The sequence below is a fragment of the Rhinopithecus bieti genome, unplaced genomic scaffold (genome assembly GCF_001698545.2).
Source record: "Rhinopithecus bieti isolate Rb0 unplaced genomic scaffold, ASM169854v2 scaffold_1060, whole genome shotgun sequence".
NCBI classification, from domain to species: Eukaryota; Metazoa; Chordata; class Mammalia; order Primates; family Cercopithecidae; genus Rhinopithecus; species Rhinopithecus bieti.
In genome coordinates this window covers 165,649-189,236 of record NW_016803381.1, presented here as the reverse complement: position 1 = coordinate 189,236, position 23,588 = coordinate 165,649, and the positions used below count along the sequence as shown (strand labels likewise).

Genomic DNA, 23,588 nt, shown 5'->3' with positions numbered 1-23,588 from the left:
TAAACAACAGAAAAAGACCTAAGGAATTGAGTCACTAAACTAAACCTAACTGATTTATTGCTCAAGCCTCTCTCTTGGAAGGCAGACAAACAGCAGCTAGAATTAGACAACCCTGAGTGTTGCTAGCTCTGCTACTGACTAGCTCTGTGTCTTTGGACAAGTTATATACCCTCTCTAAACTTCAGTTTACTCATTAGTAAAGAGACAGCAATAATTTTATCAACCTCATAAAGAAAGCTTTCAGTAGTTGTAGAAATGTTATTACTAACTTCAATGTTAGCTTAAGTTGCCACTTCACTCATAGAAAAGATATTCCTCTATGCCTCAGCTTTATGTTTTTCAATCAGAAAGAGGCCAGGTACTTTGGGAGGCCAAGGCAGGTGGATCACCCGAGGTCAGGTGTTCGAGACCAGCCTGTCCAACATGGGGAAATCATGTCTCTACTAAAAATACAAAAAAAAATAAAAATAAAAATAAAAGAATAACTGAGCATGGTGGCGCATGCCTCTAATCCCAGCTACTCAGGAGGCTGAGACAGAAGAATTGCTTGAACCTGGGAGGCGGAGGTTGCAGTAAGCCAAGATTGTGCCATTGTACTCCAGCCTGGGCAACAAGAGCGAAACTCCAAAAATAAGAATATAAAAAGGAGACAAGGAAAGAAGAGAGAAGGAAGGAAGGAAGGAAAGAAAGAAGAAAGATCAACTCCAAAATTGGTGAACACTAAAAAGTACTCATAAAGTACTTTTTATGAGTACTTTATGAGTACTCATATGCCAATAAAGTTACCGCCACAATCACCTGGACTCAACTGAACAATTTTACTCTTCACTGCAAAGGGTAAAACCTTTGCAAACTTTGTTGCTAAGAACGTCTCTAAAATGTTCCAATTTCTCTCTCCTGTTAGGTAAATACAAGATACTGAAAAAGGAAGTATCCTTTTGGTAACTGAGTCTCTTGCAGTTTTGATGGTCATCATTATGAATATCTAATATTATTAAGATGGTCTTTTTAAAACTATACTTTAAACTAATAAATATATCACAATAGCCTTTTATAATGTATAAAATATGCTCATAGTGCTGAATCTATCCTCTGATAACATCATCCTATTATTTTGCTTCATTTTGCTTCTTCATCCATATATGAAGTTTCAAGTATCTAAAAAGCCAGCTATCGTGTCCTAAGTCTTCACTTCTAGAGCTAAAATAGGTATCAATCATATATAATATTTTTTAAAAACTCCCCCAAACTGTTCTAGAACAGTTAAATTTTTTAACCTAAGTATAGTCATTGATATTTAAGACTGAAAAATATCATATTATTGATGTCAGTATATCAGTCTGTCCTGATATCATTGGGTCTACCATATGTTCTTTTTTTAGCCTTGTGTCATCAGCATAGTTGACAGAAATACCTTCTAATATTAAACAGTTTTGTCAAGAAGAGTGATATGAAGAATGTCACTAAAGATTTTCCTGCACCTTGAAATAGGTCCTTTTAAGAAAGAAAGAGAGGGTTCATAAATAGATCTTGGATCTGAAGACTTTTTAAGATGGAAATACTCCTCAAAGTGATTCAAGTACAGATTCAAATACAAGCCCCATCAAAATCCAACTTGCTTTTTTACAGAAATTGACATACTGATCCTGAATTGTAGTTGGAATTCAAGAAATGCAAAACAGCCAAAACCCCTTGAAAAAGAACAAACTTGGGGGACTCACCTTTATTGATTTCAACATTTACTAACAAAGCTACAGTTACTAAGACAGTATGATACTGGCAAAAGATACATAGATCAATGGAATAGAATTGAAAACCCAGAAGTAAACCCATACGTTTATAGTGAATTGATTTTCATTAAGTGCCAAGGCAATTCAGTGCAAGAAAGCACTGTCTTTTCAAAACGTTATGCTGAGACAATTGGATATCAGATGCAAAAGAATGAAGTTGGACCTATACCTCACACAATACACAAAATTAACTAAAATGAGCCACAGATCTAAATGTAAGAGCAAACACTATGCAACTTTTAGAAGAAAACATAGGAGTAAGCCTTTGTGACCTTGGTTTAGGCTATCATTTCTTAGATATGACACCAAAGCACAAGTGACAAAAAAAAATTGATAAATTGAACTTCATCAAAATAAAAAGCCTTTGTGCACCAAATGACAGCATCAAAAGTGAAAAGGCTACCTACAGAATTGGAAAAAAACACTTGCCAATCATATGTCTCATAAGAGACTTGGACCTTAAGTATATATAGAACTACAAGTAAATAATAAAAAGATAAGTAACCCAATTTAGAATATGGGCAGTGAACATAAATAGACATTTCTACGAAGAAGGTATGTAAATGGTCAATAAGCACATTAAATGATACAGAGCATCATTATCCCCTATTAGGGAAGTGCAAGTTAAAACCATGTTGAAATACCACTTTACACTCACTAGGATGACTAAAACTAAAAAAGACAATGACAAGTGTTGAGAAGGATACAGAGAAATGGCACGCCTCATTCATTGCTGGCTGGAATGTAAAATGATGCAGTCTCTTTGGAAAATAGTTTAGCATTTCCTCAAACTGTTAAACATAGGGTTACCATATGATCCAGCTGTTCCACTCCTAGATATATAACCATAACCAAGAGTAATGAAAGTATATGTCCACAAAGAACTTCTACAGGAATATTCACAGCAATGTTGCTCATAATAGCCAAAAAGTAGAAAAAACACACAGGCCCATCGTCACTGATAAATGCATAAATAAAATGTAGTATATTCTTACAATGTAATATTACTTGGCAATAAAAAGGAATGAAGGATTGATACATGCTACAACATTGATGATCCTTGAAAACATTATGCTAAATGAGAGGAACCACATGTTGTATGATTTGATTTATACAAAATGTCCAAATATCAAATTTACAAAACAAGAAAAATTTGTGGTAGCCTAAGGATGGTGAGGGAGTCCCTAGGCTTTGGGGGAAATAGGGAGTCACAACTAATGTTTATAGGGTTTATCTTTGGGGTGAAGAAAATGACTTAAATGGATTGTGGTGACGTGATAGTGTGTGAATATACCAGAAACTATTTAAATGGGTGGATTTTATGGTAGCAAATTATGTCAATAAAGTTTTTTTAAGCTAAATAAATTGCCTCAGATGATGTTAGTGCTGAGTGTGAATCTCTGAGGGAGGATTGCAGTGTGCAGTATGCCAATCATGTTTATCCATACAATTTATTCTTGTAGCATTTCAATGAACACATTGATTACAGATCCCAAATTGAGCTTATTTTATTTTTTCAAACGTAGAAATAGGATGCCAGCTTGTTACATTTAACAAATCATGTATATTTTCTACCTTTTGGTTATTCTTCTAAAACACTAAAAATGTCTAAGTATAAATATTTAATCTATAAACGTAAGTGTCTTATACATAAAAGCCTTATTAAATGAGTGAGTCTTGAGATGAATGGTAATATTGATTATAGAAATATATCAATCACTGGGTTTTCTCTCTTATTTACAATCCTGTTGCAAATATATTTTCTTGAAGAAATCACACATTTCCATATGAGAACATTTTCCTTTGGTTGCTTAATAATAAACATGATCATTTTAGCCTAATCCTTTAGGCTATAGAATTGCAAAGGTGGGGAGAACTGCCTGCTTGTATTCTAATCAAGAATTTGTACTTAATGAAACAGAAACTTTTTAGTGTAAGTAACCATGTGCTCATTTAATTCCAAGATATCCATGCCCTGTATACTTTCCAGCGATTACAATTGTAAACATATAGTAAACCTTCTCAGGCCTGAGGTCCAAGCATGAACATGATTGTATCTGTGGTTTAGTCTGTAAGAGAACAACATATCCCAAGGCTTCAGCATGATCAATTTGGAAGGGACCTTAGAGCAGAATATGTTTAACTCTTTCATCTCAGTCCTCTAGTTCCATAGCTGAAATCCTACATGCTTTGGTCTCCGAGTTGCTGAGATGAAGAGTGAAAGTGTAATTAGGTCTCTAGAGATCCAGTCCAGTGTTCCTTCCACCATATCATCTTGTCTTTCAAAACAAAGGGCAACATGGGCTTCTTCACTTTTGACCATATTGTCCACAACAGTGGAAAATGCATATGAGTATGAGAAACCCACCTTAATTGGTGGGGGCTTTTCTCATGTATGTCAGAATCCACCAGGCTCTGCTGTGTTCAGAAAACACCTGCAAATGATTCAGTGCTTAGCCTTCTCATTTATCCAGAAATTTGTTTGACATTTCCAACTCATTTGTAAAGGAAAACTAAAGTAGATAATTAATTTTCATGCTCTTTCAGAATATTTTAATATCATGCTGCACTAGATAAATGTTTCCATTTTTATTTTTCTTTAACGCAGCTCTTTCTATTGTGTACTGTCATTCTCTGTGTCTTTTCACATGAAAGCTTCTTGTTTTTTTTCCATTTTTTTCTTTTAATTGTGTTCTCTAAATATAGCATGAGCAGGAACCTCTCAGCTAATAGATTTTCAATTACTTCATTTCTACATTTACAGATTCTCCTCTCGCTACTTCATTAAATCAGTGCTAGTGATACACATAGGCTACTTTACCGAAAAATAGCTCAAGACTGAGAGTTATTAAATTATAGTTTTAACCTGCACTTGTACCCCTGAAATTAAGATAATAGTTAAAAATAAAAATAAATGCTAGTTAAGAAGATGCCTTTCCTTTTAAACAGTGGAACTCTCACCATGTTTCACTCTTGCCATTTCACTGTTTGAAAGGAAAATCATATTCCTTTCACAAAGAAGTCTACTCAGTGCTTTTGTGGGGAAAACAATCAAGTACCTATAGCTAGATCATATAAGAACCAAATGGTCTCACAAAATGATTTCATATTCAGTTTGATTTATCCGTAGATCGATTATGCACAATGTTTTTAAAAGCACAATTAAATTTTGCGTAATCTCTGAGGGAAACAGCACAGTAAGGAATGAATCTTTCAGTTGTCAACAATTTTGAAAATATCTTTCTAAAGAGTATTCACACATACATAGAACTCTCTATGTAGACATTTAAAAATACATTCAAGTTTATTTTATATGTATATAAAGCCTCATTAACTTGCTAAGTCAATTACAGACTAAATAAAATTCTAATGAGAGCTAGAGATCTTTAAACTTTGTCAGGAAAAAAATTATTTTAAAGTGTTTAGAAGCATGTAAATAACATGCAAATAGAAATGTCTCTTCATTTTAAAAGTTCATATGACTTCTATTTGGTAAAGTGTAGTTTCATTCCTTATGAAAAGTTGCTTTGATTAATAATATTAGATAATTCAAGCTTACTGTTTAATATTATTTTAAAAATGGGTGTTCCATTAGGCTATGATTCTTTTTTGTTCAACCCTATATTCCCAGCAGTATCTAGAAGAGTGCCTAGCAGATGGTAAGTATGTACTCAACAAAAATTTGTCAAATGAATGCTTAACAAATGAATAAATGCTACTGTTAACATAAGCATTTAACATTACCAAGATTCCTTCTCCTCAGTGATTCCTGGTTCAGATTTAAGGTAAGAGGATGTAGCAGCCAGTAGTGGTCCTGAGATAGGTCTACTTTTGCCAACAAACAAGGCTTTCCTCTGGCCTTAATTCAGAAAAACCTCTGCCCAGAAAAGGTCCCCACTAATAAGGAAAAATCAAGCTTAAACTCTAAGTTTATGTTAAACTTCCATGTGATCGGTGCATCACACCATTATGAAAGCAACAATTTCGAGCTTGAAAACAGGAAAAATAAGAGTATAAATGAATGAAGGCAATTGGTTAAATGTTAAATATCAGGGAATTGGATTTATTAACATCTCAAGGGACAGTATTTAAATTATAATCTTAAAGCACTCAGCAAACTAGCCAATAAATTTCCTACTCTGCAGTAGAGTAAGATGTAGCCAAAAGTTGTATCATTACTTTTATGAATTTGTAAATCAAATATGATTAATCACTTAGTAAAGATCATTTAATTATTATAATTATACAGTAACTAATTTAGTGATCATGTGTGCCTGATGTTGTCAAGGAATAATATACATGACTTGGCCCACACTAGTTCTGCAAATATAAGTTATGTCTAATATTTCCTATTAATTATTCCAGAACCAGCACAAAACCAACCCATTACAAAAACATTTTAGACTCCCAGAAGATTGAAAGTACATAATATTCTAAATTATTTTAACTAACAAACTAAGGTTCTAGGAAGCTTTTTCTTTGAATTTGCATAAAAGATTAGTAAATTTAATTTTAGTATATATCCTAATCAGCATGATATAAAGAGCTTAATCCAGTGATTCAGGACAATAGCAGAAAATTAGAATTTGTGAGTTTATCTTTAAGGCTAGCGTACACACCACACATACCTGATATATGACAAGACCCTTATCTTTACTTGTGTCCCTTAATGGCTCAAGAAAGAGCTACATGATTCCTGCATCTGTGAAGCTGGACTGAAAGAATTTTTATTGGTTTTTATGAGTACATCGAGATGTGGCTGAAAGCCAGTGTTTAAATTGGATAGCTTCCATATCTTTCAAACATTAGAAACATACAGCTGAAAAAAGAGCAATAAATATCAACAGAGTTTTCTGGAAACATCAATGTAAGAAAGATTCCAAGCAATTTCTGCTAAACCATGGTGAAAAAGGAAGTAGCATTGTAGATATGCCCAAAACTGGAGACAATCCCAATACTTCTGCAATCATTCACTCATAAACTCCCCTCAGTATCAAATTCTACATATTTCACTAAAAATGAAAGCCAAGTTAGCTCCAAAATATAATCTACATCAATCACTGACATCAATAAAAAACAACTAATAACGCTAACATAATTGTGATACTAGGTTGGGATAAATAGCTGCATTTTGGGGGTAGGTGATCACCAACATCTATGGCAAGTCAACTGAATAACCACTTTGAAAAATGCGTACATTTCCAAGCATTTTGGTGATGTTCATGTGAGCCCCTAATGAATATGTAACCATGAGTAGCAATTTTAGACTCAAGTCCTCCTGGATAAAGGGAAACACCAACAGCAACCTGTTGAACGCTTTGATCATCATTCATTCATTTAACAAATGTTTATTGAACAACTGGAAGGTAGTCGGGGTGAAAAAGCCTTAAAGACTAAATAAGAAGTAGCTATGTGAGATGATACATATGTTAATCTATTTCACTATTTTAACTATTTTATTATCTGTATATATTTCATAACATCATGTTACAAACCTCAAACATACACAATAAAATTTATTTTAAAAGAAGACTAAAAGAGAATATAGAACATATAGAAGTAATCAGATACATAATTTACACTTTATAATTCTAAAAGGGAAAAATAAGTCATTAGATAATAATGAGAACTCAAGGAGTATTTAAATTAGATGAGGAAACAGAGACAGCCTCTTTAAGGAGGTGAACAATCTGGAGACGTATGTGGCAAATATAGCTAGTGTGCATAGAGCAAACATACGGATCATTGGTGGTCTTGCCTTTACTGGCTTTTATCTATAAGCCAGTTCTGCTTTGACTCCCTCAGTACTACGTCTATAATTTCGGAATTCCCTTGTTTCTCTCATGTTCCACTCCCTGGATGCCTGAAACTCCCATCAAACTTCTTGCCCCCTCACTTCTCCCAGCTGGGTTTCTGGCTGAAGAGCTAAAGCTGCAGCTCCATGGTCCTGTCTCACTGTGGGTCAGGGGCAGTAACAGCCAGACATGTGGCATGAATGGGGACAAATCTCAGTAGTGATACATCAGTTTGGCTAAAAAGCTTTGCTTGATGTTATGGGAACAATTTCTTAGCACAATAGGCAAATTTAACTTCTTTCAAATTCAAATACTATGCTTAAAATATACTTAAGTAAAAAATTTTATTTAATTCTCCATGAACTGATTATTTTCAACTGTACAGCAATATGCTTAAAGTCGTAGTGTGCAGTTTACCTAAAATAAAAAATGACATTTACGCAATTGTTACTCTTCTCTGAAAGAGGATTTAAACTTTCATGATATATCTACAACACACTATTCTTTTATGTAACAAACTTATCAGATCTTTTATTTAATGGAGACAAAAAGTTATCTGGTCAGATTATACTGGTACATACAATAGTTGCATAGTCAATTGTTTTTATTTATAAATATTTGTAAGTGCTAAGCCTGAAGATTTCCTAGAAAGAAAGAAAAAGAATCTCTCAAGAATATTATGTCATATCTAGACAAACAAAACTCATGATACCATAAAATATAAATTATTATCAAGGGGAGGAAAAAATACAAAAATATAACATGGTTACCGTTGAGCTCAAATTTTACAATTTCAGGCACCTTTTTAAGTTTTTGTTTCAAAGCTCCAGATCTGGACAGAACATAAATAACTACTTCTTTCTCAGTATTTTATACATAGAAGAATAAACCTAAAATGACTTTTTTTCTTTATATACGCTAGTATAATAGTCAGTAATAAGAGATCCTTATACAGGGTATCTAATTTTTTTTAAAGTAAGTTATTTTTATTAGCATTATCAATATTAAGCTTATTCTCTCTAGAAATATATATATTTCCCATAATTCTTATCACTATTAGTAGCTATATATGTGTATTCTTATTTATTTATGACTGTCTTCTCTACTAGGCTGTTACCTCCATGAAGGCAGTGTCTTCATCTGTCTCGGCTGCTACAACAGAATCCCATAGAGTGGGCAGCTTATAAACAAAAAAAATTTATTTCTCACAGCTCTGGAGGCTGAGAAATCCAAGATGGAGGCACCAGCAGATTCAATATCTGGTGAGGGCCTGCTTTCTGGTTCATAAATGGCTACATTCTTGCTGCATCTTCAGCAGCAAGAGAGGGAGTTCTCCTGGGTCTCTTTTAAAAAGGCACTAATCCCATTCATGAGGGCTCCGCTAGCATGTTCTAGCCACCTAACAAAGGTTCCGTACTTCCTAAAACCATCACCGTGGTATTGATGTCAACGTATAAACATTTTTTAGTGGAGAGAACTCAAATATTCTGTCTATAGCAGTCAGGTGCCATTTCCATTTTTTGTTCCACATTTTTAGGCCCTCAATATGTTTTTATTGAAACAATGAATTTTTATAATGATAAACAGATTATATGGTACTTACACGTAAGAATTAAAAGTCCCTGGATCTAAACTACTTGGGGGGCTGTGGCAGCAGAATCTCTCAAACCCCAGGGGCGGAGGTTGCAACGAGCTGAGATCATGTCAATTCACTCCAGCCTGGGCAAAAGAGTGAAATTCTGTCTCAAAAACAAACAAACAAACAAACAAACAAGTCCCTGAATATTAACTGAAATGCAGGAGAGAAAACAGGAAAGTCAAAAGTAATTTAAGTTTCTAACCATATTAGGAGAATGAACCAAAAAGTGAGCTAACATGATTCATATTTTTCTCTTACAAGAAAAAAATCTGAACTATTAAGATATATTTCTCGGGCGGGCACGGTGGCTCACGCCTGTAATCCCAGCACTTTGGGAGGCCGAGGCGGGCGGATCACAAGGTCAGGAGATCGAGACCACGGTGAAACCCTGTCTCTACTAAAATACAAAAAATTAGCCGGGCGCGGTTGCGGGCGCCTGTAGTCCCAGCTACTCGGGAGGCTGAGGCAGGAGAATGGCGGGAACCCGGGAGGCGGAGCTTGCAGTGAGCCGAGATCGCACCACTGCACTCCAGCCTGGGCGACACAGCGAGACTCCGTCTCAAAAAAAAAAAGATATATTTCTCTTATTAACACTGAAATTGTGAAATAGTATGAAGTTAAAAAATATATAAATCTAGTGTAATATATTCAGACAGATTATGAATAAATCAGTACAGAAAAAATATAACAACTGATGACTGGAAATAAGGTTTACCTCTGTTTTTGAAAGTTGAGGATAGAATACCAAAATGGAGGTTTACATTCTTAAAATCTGCAACCACATAATAATGTTGACCGATATTTGTGGTCCTACTTAGCCTTGGTTAAGAACCCTGAACATAGCGTTCAATAAATGCCCGTTATTAAGACAAACAATATTCTAGAGGTAAATGGCAACTTGTGTGAGTTTACCTTTAGCATGTAAGATATGGAGTCACAGTTAAAGGACTGGAAGAAATGACAGGAAGTACAACTCTCATCTCCACTCAAACTCCTTTTGTTTCCATATTTTTGTGTTTAGGAAATGGAGAATTGGCAACAAGGAAAATACACTTTGCATGTATCCTGTACCATGCACGTTACACAAACATGATCTTATTCCAACAGAATGCTCTGAAGTATCTACATTTTCTTTATGAGGAAATCAGCTAACCTCCTAATAAAAATCCAAACCCTGGTCTGACTCCAAACCCTAAATTCTTCATACTTCATCTTATTGACAGAGCAGAACGTGAAGATTACGGCTTATGAAAGACCAGAAGAGGCAATAGAAAGAATCAGTTTGGCTTCAAGCACAAAGATTATCTGGCCTTAAATAAAATAGAGGTGCATGTCTTGCTGGCCATAATTAGAGAAGGGGGAAGGCACCCAGTGAAAGAGGGAATTGTTGATTGTCAGAAAGGCCCCTCGCCTTTTTTTTTTTTTTTTTTCAAGACGGAGTCTCTCTCTGTTGCTCAGGCTGGACTGCAATGGCGCGATCTTGGCTCACTGCAACCTCTGCCCCTCAGGTTCAAGCCGTTCTCCTGCCTCAGCCTCCCGAGTAGCTGGGACTACAGTGCGTCACCATGCCCAGCTAATTTTTGTACTTTTAGTAGAGACAGGTTTTCACCATGTTGGCCAGGCTGGTCTGGAACTCCTGACCTCAACCTCCCAAATTGCTGAGATTACAGGTGGGAGCCACTGCACCTGGCCAGGAAGCCCCTTAACTCCAATTTTTTTTTCAAATAATCCCTTCAAGTTACATTAAAGAGAATCCACTGAGTTTAATAGAGAGAATAAAGTGCATGTTCCGGAGTCAAATTCCCCCCACCCCATCCCCGCCCTACCAGGTTTGAATGATAAACCATCAGAAAACTTGCTCTAGAGGTTCTTCGTAAAAATCTCTCTCACAGCTGTAGCTTGGCACCTGCAATCCTGTCAGAGCAATTTATGTCTTTCCTCTTGGCCACCAGAACATATGCAAAAGAGAAGAACAGCCCAACACACACCATTATTCCACATAAGCAAATCACAAGAGATTGGCTGGAGATGCTAGTCACCTGGAAAAACAATCCAGGAAGCCCTTTCACCTTGCTTGGTGATGACTAATCAGATGTTCACCCACAAATGTGTTCCTTTCACTCAGCCAAGAGATCACTCTAGTCATGTATCAACCTCATTATTTTCTTTTCAGTACATTTTAAACATTTTAAATAATAGACTGAGAAAGCTCACCTATCCAGGGACCAGTTTTCTGGAACTTTCCAATTCTAGAATTCTTCCTGAGTAGCCAAACAAAACCAAACTCCAAACCTGTTAGCCCCTGCATAGGCAGCAATAAATGAGTACAAGTGAAAAGGGTCCTGGACCCAAAGATCAGGACAACCCCACTGTGTTATGGATGTGTCAATTCAAAGACATTAATAACAATAGACCACAGGCAATTTTCTGAAGAGTGAAAAAATATCTGTTGAGAAAAGGCTACTTCAATTAAACCTTTTTGGGGGGCGGGGAAGCAGGAGAAGAGCCAAATCATACTACTAAGGAGCATTTTGTGGCGCAATATTTTATTCTATATTTTAAAGAAAAAGAAACTGTTACCTACAACTTCTTCAAGAAACCAAGTTCTGGAGCTTGTGCATGTAATTAGCTTCAATCTTTGTGGACACAGCACCTACATCTGCCTGTATATGGGATGACTCTGAGTCATCCAGAGCAAAGTTAAACTACTGTTTAGTCAGGCCATAGGCCCCAGTTGTTCAATCAAACCTTAATCTAGGTGGTGTGGTAAAGGAATTTTGCAGATACACGTAACATCTATAATCAGTGGATTTAAGTAAAGGAGATTATCCTCAATAATCTGGGTAGGTTTTGCTCAGTCATCAAAAGAACAGATGAGTGCTTTCCCTGACGAAGAATTTATTCTACCTGTGGACTATGCAGCTTCAGTTTCCTCCAGGGAATTCCCAGCTTGCAGCTTGCCCTAAAGATTTTGGACTTGCCCAGCCAGCCTCCATAATCACACAAATCAATTAGTTTCAATAAATTTCTCTCTCTCCACACACACACACACAAACCAACATATATGCACACAACATATATATGTGTGTGTGTGTGTGTGTGTATGTACCATTCTCCATAAGTTGCACCTGAAGTTATATCAGAGCAATTTCTGTTTTTCTGGTGGAGCCATAACTGACTGATACGGATTTTTGTAGTAAGAGTAGTTCCATAGGAACAGAATTTTAAGGATAAACTATATGAATTGGTTTGGTTCTGCTATTCCTGGAATATGTTCTCTAATGTGATTAAATTTAAAGGCATTAAAGACAATTTTCAGTTGTGAAGAGGGTACTGGTAGTCTGTGGCGTGATGTGGCAATAGAGAAATACAAATATCACGACTGAATACTCATAATGAAGTATTTGTAAAAGGCAAAGTTTTAGGTGACCATATATTTTGTACCTTAGAACATTTTAGCCAGACTAAAGAGTATGATGAAATTGGCAGGTTGCTGACAACTGTGCTATGGAAAATGGAAAGAAAAAGATTAACTCAGGGCTTGAGATTTCTTGTTCAAGCTCTGCATAAATAACCTGAATACTTCTATGTCTGCCCAAAAACAAATCCTTGTCTCCTATAGCCATAGGGCTAAAATTTCAAAAGCAGACTCACACTGTGGGTTGCTGAATTACAACACAAAATGAATTTCTCCTGTTAAAGTAGGAGAATTGATTGAGAACAAGTGGGATCTTGAAAATTAGAATGGGGACATATGGGAAATCCCACTCAAACTTGTGACATCAAACCTCTAAATTCTGATGAGTTTCTTTGCCAATAGAAAAATCTTTCCACCCCTGTCTGAGGTTAACTCTGTGTTGCCTAAAGAACCAGTAATGGCTGCTCCTGAGGTAGGTGTCTTGCAAGACCCTGTTGATTCTCCTCAGAATTTATCCCTGATACCCCTCTTTGCTTCTAGATTTTTAACTAGGCTTAAGTCCCAACAGGCCCCAAAGATTAAGGTACAAAGTGTGATCCACAAGGAAATGTGCTACATACCAAAAATATTGCAGGAGTTTTCCAATTTATACAATCTGGGGATTATGTAAATGAATATTAAGTATGTGGGATAATTGTGGAAGAAACATAATGTTGAATCACATAAATCATGTCCTTTCAAGTGCATTCCTAGGGGGATTTTAGGGATTAGTGCCACCATCAAGGACTTGAAGGATACAGGGGTAATGATTACCACCACCTCTTGTTTAACTTGTCTGTTTGGCCTGTATAGGGCCTTCCACCATAGTAAAATTCCCGTAAAGTTGAATCAGGATGAATTTATTGATATCATCCCACTAAGCAGAGATTCTGGATTCAATATTTTAGCTCAAAGGGTTACAAAAGGCTCTAACATGGCCGGGCGCGGTGGCTCAAGCCTGTAATCCCAGCACTTTGGGAGGCCCAGACGGGCGGATCACAAGGTCAGGAGATCGAGACCATCCTGGCTAACCCGGTGAAACCCCGTCTCTACTAAAAAATATTTTTAAAAATCTAGCTGGGCGAGGTAGCGGGCGCTTGTAGTCCCAGCTACTCGGGAGGCTGAGGCAGGAGAATGGCGTAAACCCGGGAGGCGGAGCTTGCAGTGAGCTGAGATCCGGCCACTGCACTCAAACCTGGGCGACAGAGCGAGACTCCGTCTCAAAAAAAAAAAAAGAAAAGAAAAGGCTCTAACAGTTTGGTTTGTTGGCTGAAACATGGACTACAAGGTGGTCTACCTTAAATGAAATCAAATGCCAGAACTAACTGCCTTGCTACACTGAAGAGGAAGATATCCAAAGGCTAGAGAGGGAGATCAAAATATTAGAATAAATTTATCATGTAAGACATGCTCACATACCCCAGGAGAGTCCTGAGGACACACATTCCATCATGATGGTGAGAAATAAATTTGTGAGGGGAGCCCCAGCATCCTTAAAGAGCTCTGTGATCCTTCTTACAGGTCAGACACTACCATGGGAATTGCTGCCACTGAACTGGGTGGTATACCTAAATGCAATAAAGATAATTGGCTCCCAGGGTGACAGAGGCCGTGTGGCAGCCTTAATCATCAAAGACAAGGTTGATGTGGTTACACAGTGAACAGCAAAGTCAATGCAGTAAACAGAATAGTCTAACTTGTGGAGACCTGTGGAATTGGCTAGTTGATCACGGTGTTTCTAGAAAAGAAACAGGTAATCTACTAAATTCTTAATCTGTATATAAACAAGAGTTAAAAAAAACTATTGAACTATGGAGTGAGGCCAAGTAGAAATCACCAGAACTGTCTCCACTTAGAAAAAGAGTAAATCAGAAGCAAATCTGTATTCCTAGAGGGACTGCAGAGCTTAATGCCACCATTGAGGACTTGAAGGATGCAGGGGTGATGATTCCCCTCACTTCTCATTTACTCATCTACTTGGCATGTGTAGGGCCTGCCACCTCAATGAAATTCCCAGGGATCTAGTCGTATGGGGTATGTTAGACATATCCCTTCTAAAGTAAAGATCAAGTTGTTGCATTTAGCTCCTCATGCAACCAAAAATGAAACACAATGCCAAGTGGGTGGGCCTCTTTGGATTTTAGAAGCAACTTATTTTTTATTTGGGTGTACTACTCTGATTTATTGAGTGACCCAAAAAGCTGCTAGTTTTGGGTGATTCCCCAAATAAGAGAAGGCTCCATAACAAGTCCAAGCTGCCATGTAAGCTGCTTTGTCATTTGGAACATATGATTAATCAGATCTGATGATGGTGCTTGAAGTGCCAGTAGCAGATAGAGATGTTGATCGGAGCCTTTGCCAGGTCCCTGAAGGTGAATCACAGTGCACACTCTGAGGCTTTGTTCCAAACCCTTGCCATCTTCTGAAGACAGCTACTTTTCTTTTGAGAAACAGCTTTTTGTCTGCTACTGGGTCTGTACAGAAACTGAACACCTCACCACAGGCCATCAAGTTACTATGAAATCTAAGCTACCCATCATTAAAAGGTTGTTGTCTTACCCACCAAGCCTTTTAACGTTGGGCATGTATAGCTGTACCCCAATATCAAATGGAAGTGGTATATATATGATTGGCCTGAAACAGGCTCAAGTAATTTACATAAGGAAGTGACCCAAATGCCCATGGTCCCCACTCCTGCCATTACCTTCTCTCTACCAGTCAACACCTATGGTCTCCTGAGGAGTTCCCTGCAATCAATTGACTGAGGAAATAAGATTTCAGAATGGTTTACAGATGGTATTGCATGATATGCCAATACCACCTAAATGTAAAGAGAGATTGCACTAGAGCCCCTTTCTCATATATATCTGAAGGACAGTGCTAAAGAGAAGAGAAGTTTTCCTAGTGGACACAACTTTGAGCAGTGAAACTGGGTGTTCATTTTACTTGAAAGGAGAAATGGCCAGAGGTATAAGACTGTATTGACTCATGGGCTGTGGTCAACAGTTTGGAGATGGGCATCAACTTAAAAGGAACATGATTGAAAAATTGATGACAAGGATAGCTGAGAAAAGGTATGTAGATAGACATCTCTAAATGGACATAGAACATAACATTCATGTCCCATGTAAATGCTCACCAAAAGATGACCTCAGCAGAGGAGAATTTTAATAATCAAGTGAGTAGAATGACCCATTCTGTGGATACTGTGCTTCTTTCCCCAGCCACTGCTGTCTTTGACCAGTGGGCTTGTGAACGGTGGCCGTGGGGAGGGATGAAGTTTACGCATGGGCTCAGTAACATGAACTTCCACTCAACAGGGAAGTTGGAGATGGGCCAACCTGACTTCAGCCACTGTTGAGTGCCCAATCTGCCAGCAGCAGAGACCAACACTGAGCCTCCAGTATGGTATCATTCCCTGGGTGATTAACCAAGCTACCTGGTGACAGCTTGATTATATGAGACTGCTTCTATCTTGGAAAAGTGCTGCTTTGTTATTACTGGAATTATACACTTACTGTGGATATAAATTTACTCTCCCTCATGTAAAGTTTCTGTTGTAACTACCTCCATGAATTTACATAATACTTAATCCATGCTTATGGTAATCCACACAGCATGCCTTCTGATCAAGGAGCTTACTTCACAGCAAATGAAGTACAGAAACTCTCATTCACTGATCTTACCATGTTCTCCATCATCCTGAGTTAGATGGCATAATAGAAAACCGTGGAATGGCCTTTGAAGACTCAGTCATAGTGCCAAGTAGGTGGCAGTATTTTGCTGGCCTCTGGAAATATCCTCTAGGCAGCTGTACATGTTCTAAATCTAAAAATGATGTAAATGACGAGTTAATGGGTGCAGCACACCAACATGGCACATGTATACATATGTAGCAAACCTGCACGTTGTGCACATGTACCCTAGAACTTAAAGGATAATAAAAAAATCTAAAAATGTATATGCTTAATATGTGGTGCTTGATCTCCTATTGCCAGGATTCGTGAATCCAACAATCAAGGGGTGGAAACGAGAGTGACATCAATAACTATTACACTTAGCAATCCACTAGAGAAAAATTGCTTCATGTCCCCACAACCTTACCCTTTGCTGGTGGAGAGGTCTTAGTTTCAAAGGGAGGTGTGCTTCCACTAGGAGACAAAAGGATTCCACTGAACTGGGAATTAAGGCTGCCGCCAGTCACTCTGAGCTCCCCAGACCTCTGAATCAACAGGCAAAGAAAGAAATTACTATGTTGGTTGGAGTGGGGAATCCTGATTACCAAGGGGAAATTGGGCTATACCACGCAATGGAGGTAAGGATGAGCATGTCTGAAACACAGGAGATCCCTTAGGGCATCTCTTATTACTACCACATTCTGTGAAGAAAACCAATAGAAAACCACAATATTTCAATTCAGGCAGGACTGCTAATGGCCCAGCCTCTTCAGGAATGAAGGTTTGGGTCACCCCGCCAGGCTAAGAACCATAACCAGCTGAGGTGCCTGCTTAAGAGCAGAGAATTATGAAATGGGTAATGGAAGAAGGGAATCATAAATACCAGCATTGACCATTTATGACATGGCCAGTTGTAGAAGCAAGGACTATAACTTTTAAGTATCCCTTATTTTGTTAGAAATGTGTATGCACATGTAGTTAAGATTTTTGCTTTCTTTCCCTCTTTTAAGTCATTATGATCTAACATAAAATATATTAATAACTGCTAACTTCACATTATAGTGTTTAAGTTACAGAATGTCAAGGAGAAAGTGAATGACATTGAATCCTCTTGTAGGGAAACGGTTACCATGTTTTGGGTTGGAAAACATGCTTCAGGATAGCTGTATCACATTAGGTGGAAGAGTAACTTTGCTATGTTCTTTATTTTGAGGTTAAATATGGTTTCAGGAAATGTGCCTGAGTCTAAAGCTGACAAAGTGTGGACTGTGATGTGGTGATCATCTTCATGCGTCAACCTGACTAGGCTGTAGTCCCCAGTTAATCAATCAGACACTCATCTAGGTGTTTCTGTGAAGGAATTTTATAAATGTGACTAATATCTGCAATCAATTGACTTTAAGTGAGGAAGATTATCCTCAATATCTTAGTGGTCCAGATTCAATCATCCGAAAGGGCCTAAGAGCAGAACTGAGGTTTTCCTGAGGAAAAATAAATTCTACCTGTGGACTGAAGCTTAAACTCTTGCCCCAGAGTTTCCACCCTACCCTTCTGCCAGTGTATAGATTCCTTAAGCCCATTCCTTGCAATGAGTTTCTTAATGTATATCTCCTACTGGTTCTGTTTCTCTGTTTCTCATCTGTTTCTCTGATGGAAGCCTGACGGATACAATTGCATATAGCTAGTGAGGGCATGTAAAAGTGGAACATACTAAAATGACTTCCAGTAAGAAAAATTCCATTAAAAAAAAGAAAGCTTTGTCATCCATCCTGATTCCCAAGGGTGTACTAGAAATACAGTATTTCTATGAAGAAGGCGTAAATTGAGATACAAAACTAAAACCCAGCATAATAAACTACTTGCCCCAAAGTCACACAGGTGAGAATTTGAAGCTAGGTTTTATGGCAGAAACATTTATTTTATTTTAATTGCATAAATTAACTTCTATTTAATAAATGAATGCATTATTTCTCTAGACAAGATTCACCATTGTAAAGAAAATCAAATAAAAGAAACATGGATTTTTTTCCTCTATAGAAAATAGTACTTGGAAAACAATGATAACACTTTGCAACTTCATAGTAACTTAGATTTTTTAAAAGTGGACATCAACTAGAGATTTAATTTCAAAATGTAAAGCATGAGAATGCTTGGATTTTGTTTTGAGGGTTTCGTTTTTCTTTGATTACAAATATATGGGTACACATAAAGTCTAAGATCAATAATAGAAGGTTGTTAAATGCTAAGACTCAAGCAAAAGAGTCAATGTTCAATTTTTTCTTTGTTCTTAGAAGTGAAGTCCCTGGTTTGACGTAGGGCATTCCCAAATAATGTAACCGGGGCTGATATTCCCCAAATAATGATTGTCATGGAAAAGCCAGTTAACACTCATATTATTGTAAGGAAATTAATTTCAGCAACTTCCACATAGTTTTCTCTTCTATTACAAGCAAGCTTCAGTCAAAAACAAAGACCTACTTCCTAATTCTTTCATTTTATACTTTCTTCTTAGATAGACAACCTCTTCCTAAGGATAAATCTAAGCAGAATAAGGAATAATAACCCCTCCATATTGCATGCTTCACTTCACCTAGGCCCCATGTGAGCAGTTTCAACTGCAGGAAGTTAAGTCTCATCTGAAGGTCACTAGAGCCTTTGCAAAAAAAAAAAAAAAAAAGGCAAGACTGATTGTATCGAAGTTGCTTTTTAATCTCCTCATCAGTAATAAAGTAAAGCACAATTTTGTAATTAACACACTTGAGTTTTTCAGTTTTCAAAAGGTGACAGTTACATGAGTCTGCACTAAGGAATATGGAAGTCAGCATCTTTAAAGACCTTCCTGGCTTCCAGCTCCAGTATCCTTCCAATTCATATAACCCCCAAAGCTGAGGATATCACAAGTATCCTTTAACCTGTGGCCCCACATAACAGAGTCTCTGCTTTAATGCCCTATGTAGTTCACTACTCCCTCCAAGATTGGCCTCTGTGCTAGTCTATCCAGGTTTACCAGGGCCTGTATTTCAGGCCCCAGCCTCAGCCCCAATCCATGGGACCCACAGTCTGTGAACAGATCTGTTTATTTGCCTGGATATTGTCTGCTTCCAGACTCTGTGTCACCACAGCCCACCCACCTGCTGGGACACCATCTGCTGCACCATGCTGGTCCTAGTGGACTCCGATCCCCTATCTGCCAGGACCGCCTCCTGTTGACATCATTATTCTCTCCAGATAATGAGCCTACTAGCTCGGCTGGACTTTCTCCCATCAGTGGAAACAAGTTCCAATTCCAATGACCTCTTTCACACTGGAGACCATGCCCTGTCATTAAAAAACAAACTAACCCTATCCTCTACCACCAATTCTTATACTGACAATATTACACTACTCTTTGTCCTATAAAATATTCCAACTTAACAGGTTTCAAGCATAATTAAAACAGATTGTGGATTATTTAAGAAAGAGCTATGTGTGTATGATAACTCTAAAAGATAGAAGTCATGTAAACAACCTGTACTAAAGAAAAGTGACAAACAGCAGAATATTTTCACTGGCAATATAGAACTGAAAAGCAATAATCAAATTCAGCTTTCCAAACACTCTGCCATCTAATAACACAGTTATAAAGACAAAAGTTGAAAAATAAAATAAATGACATTAACCCATTAGGAGGTAAACAAAATGTGTACCTAATGCAGAAACAAGTCCCAAACCCAGTTATAAGAACTGTCAAATCCATACAACTCTAAGATATATGAATATTTTGCTTAGTTTTTAAAGCAGTCCTTTATTTCTGCAAATATGCCTTGATTTAAAACAAATGACAAAAAAAATCATCAGTGTTAGCTGTATAATCATTAATCCTCCACACAGAAACAATGTTTTCACCAGTCTAATAATTTCAAGATGTATTGAAAGCAAAAGCAAGAAACACTTCAAATGATACAATTCTCAAACTCAAAGTACTGTTTGTAGACATCAGATCTGATGAGGTCACATCACATTAAAATGTTATTAAACAATTAGCTGTACAGGCAATATTCCAAGTACTTTACAAATATCAACTGCTTTAATCTTCTTAATAACCCTGGGGGAGAGGCACTAATACTAATACCATTTACAAATGGAAACACAGAGACAGAGAGATTAAGTAATTTACCAGCAGTCACACAGCTAATAATAAATGACAAAAGTAAGACTCAAATTCAGCAATCAATGGTTTGATCCCCTGCACTTTGCAGTATCTCTGAATGACTTATGAGGCTCCTGCAGCCAGAAAGGGGCAAAACAGGGTATGGAAGAGAGATTTGCATTGTCTTGTGCTCTTTCCATAAAATTTTCTGGTCAGTTCAAACGTTCACCTAGTGTTAAAAAGACGAAGCAATTCTATGTGGTGGGCTAGTCAATTGTCACAAGCAAAAGCAGCAAAAGAAATATAAAGTATTCCTGAAATCACAACTTTATGTGATATGATTAAACTATGATATACATTTAGATACCGACAACAGAATTCACAAACTAACACATAGAATAATTTTAAGTGAATTGGCTCATTTTGGGTTAACCCCTTGCAGTCAGTTCACATGATATGAAAAAACAATATAACCACAACCCAAATTAAACCAAAGAAGAGCTGTCACTGATATAAAGCATTGTTTTTTATTAAGGCGCACTACAGCAACCATACCCATACAAACAGAACTGACGTATACTAAAGACTTTAAACAATAATTAGCAATGAAAATATTCATGATGTCTTCCAGCAATTTAAAGACACAACTTCTAAGACAAACAAACTATAATAATCAGTGCATGTGCAGCTTTTAAATAGTGATTTCATCTTTATGAAAGTTATAACCTCAACCTTTTAATGTTGTGTTTTAAAAAAGCATACATTTATACTTTGATTTTTTTAATGACTATAGTTAAAATTTCTATGCTATTTACAAGGTAGGATAATAGTTTGACATTCAGTTAATAAAAAATATTATGTGTTCTCAAGCATCTGTAAATTAGAATATTATAGGCTGAACATATTTGTAGAGAATTTAAATTACCATTATTTTATTAAGAACATTAGGTGAAACTTGAAACTTAACACATGATAGATCTTTACTTGTAATGTATCACTTAATTTATAATGAGTATTTTAGCAATTACATTTTTATTTCCAGCAGGTAGTCAAGAATACTGATTTTAGTGACATTGGTGATAGAGTGGTGATCATAGCTGCCTTCTAAGAATGCTGATTTTATTTATCTTATAAAAGTGTAAAACATTTTGGAGAAACAACAATAAATTTGAGGTGAGTAAAACTTACTAGTTAACACCAGGTTACATAGCTGGTTAATGGCAGTCCTTGAAATACCCAGCTCAAATCTCAAAATCAAACAATTGAATGGGGAAGAAATAGAAAGCTTTCTACTCCTTTGTTCTGTTTGTTATGCTGCTTCTTATGTTTAGAAAACATGTAGAGAACTAAGATAATGCATTCTTAGAGCTGCCTCATTAGAAAATGAAAAGCTTTGCCTTGCCTTCAAAATGGCTGGTAACAGTATAGCTTTAATTTATTCATGTTTCCTTATGCTTGCTCTCTCCCCTACCAGGTATACCTAAACACTGCCTCTTTTTTAAAAAAAATTAAAAATCTGCAATCCTTTTAATCCTAGGAGCTATACTAGTTTAGAAGTTTAAAATAAAGATGTAATGAGGAATTTGGTGTCCTAACACCATGAATCATAGTGATACAACAGCAATATAACCTTTACTATGAAGAATACCTGAGACAAAGCCTAGGTGAAGGAAATTACAGGTCTGTATTGAACATGCAAGTTTCAAGCTATGGTTTAATTAGTGAGTCAATTTTCTGTCTCCAGTACATTGGCACACCCAAACCTTAAAGCTGTGTCACACTCATTCACTAGCCGGAAATCAAGACAACTGCAGGACAAAACTAAGCTGGCAGTAACTGGAAAAGAGATGATGTCTGATCACCAGTGACACTTGATTTTCCAGACCAGATTTTCCTACCTAAGGGGACAAATGGGACAGAGTGAGAAGAGGGAGCAAATAGCTTTACCTGGTATGTGAGATAGCAAGCACAAGGAAACAATGATAGATTAAAACTATACTCTTGGCCGGGCGCGGTGGCTCATGCCTGTAATCTCAGCACTTTGGGAGGCCGAGGAGGGCGGATCACAAGATCAGAAGATTGAGACCATCCTGGCTAACATGGTGAAACCCCGTCTCTATTGAAAATACAAAAAAAATTAGCCGGGCGTGGTGGTGGGCGCATGTAGTCCCAACTACCTGGGAGGCTGAGGCAGGAAAATAGCGAGAACCAGGGAGGTGGAGCTTGCAGTGAGCCGAGATCGTGCCACTGCACTCCAGCCTGGGCAACAAGTGAGACTCTGTCTCAAAAAAAAAAAAAAAAAAAAAAAAAACCTATATTCTTACCAGCCATTGTGAAAGCAAGGTATCAAGACTTCATTTTTCTAATGAGGTGGCTCTAAGAATGCATTATCTTAGCTCTCTGTGTGTTTTCTAAACATAAACACCAAAATAACAAACAATGAACTGGAAAAACTTTCTATATCTTGCCCCATGCAATATTTTGATTTTGAGATTTGGGCTGGATATTTCAAGGACGGTCATTAACTAGCTATGTAACCCAGGGTTAAAAGAACAACTTTAGACAAAATAAATTTAACAGTTTATTTAAGCAAATAATGAATAATGAATCAGACAGCACTCAAAACGGAAAGAGGTTCACAGAGTTCTGCTCTAGCAGCCTAAGCAGTGGGCTTTTACAATCTGAACATGGAAATAAAGTAAAAAATTACTTGATTGACTATAGTTATGCATTTCCATTATTTGTGTATGGTTCAATGGGAGGTCTCTTGTTATATAACCAATCAGCTTTCTGGGTGTCTGTGATTGGCTGAAGCTCAATTCAAAATTCATCAGTAACAGCCAGGTGGCTCAGACCTCTAATCCCAGCACTTTGGGAGGCTGAGGCGGACGGATCATCTGAGGTCAGGAGTTTGAGACCAGCCTGGCCAACATGGTGAAACCCGGTGTCTACTAAAAATAAAAAAGTAGCCGGGTGTGATGGCATGGGCCTGTAGTCCCAGCTACTCGGGAGGCTGAGGCAGGAGAATCACTTGAACCCAGGAGGTGGAGGTTACAGTGAGCTGAGATTGTGCCATTGCACTCCACCCTGGGCGACAGAGT

At 37.2% G+C, this 23,588-nt stretch overlaps 1 protein-coding gene across 3 annotated transcripts in view; it reads right to left on the bottom strand.

The window, feature by feature from the left end:
- The window catches only part of PKIB (cAMP-dependent protein kinase inhibitor beta), a 123,851-nt gene that overhangs the window by 68,015 nt on the left and 32,248 nt on the right, over positions 1-23,588 (bottom strand). Inside the window, exon 3 of one of the 3 annotated variants that reach the window (XM_017881871.1) lies at positions 9,189-9,304. The exons of the other annotated variants lie outside the window; for them this stretch is intronic. The gene's annotated coding sequence lies outside the window, so the exon portion shown is untranslated. The remainder of the gene's footprint in view (positions 1-9,188; positions 9,305-23,588) is intronic. 3 annotated transcript variants of the gene reach the window in all.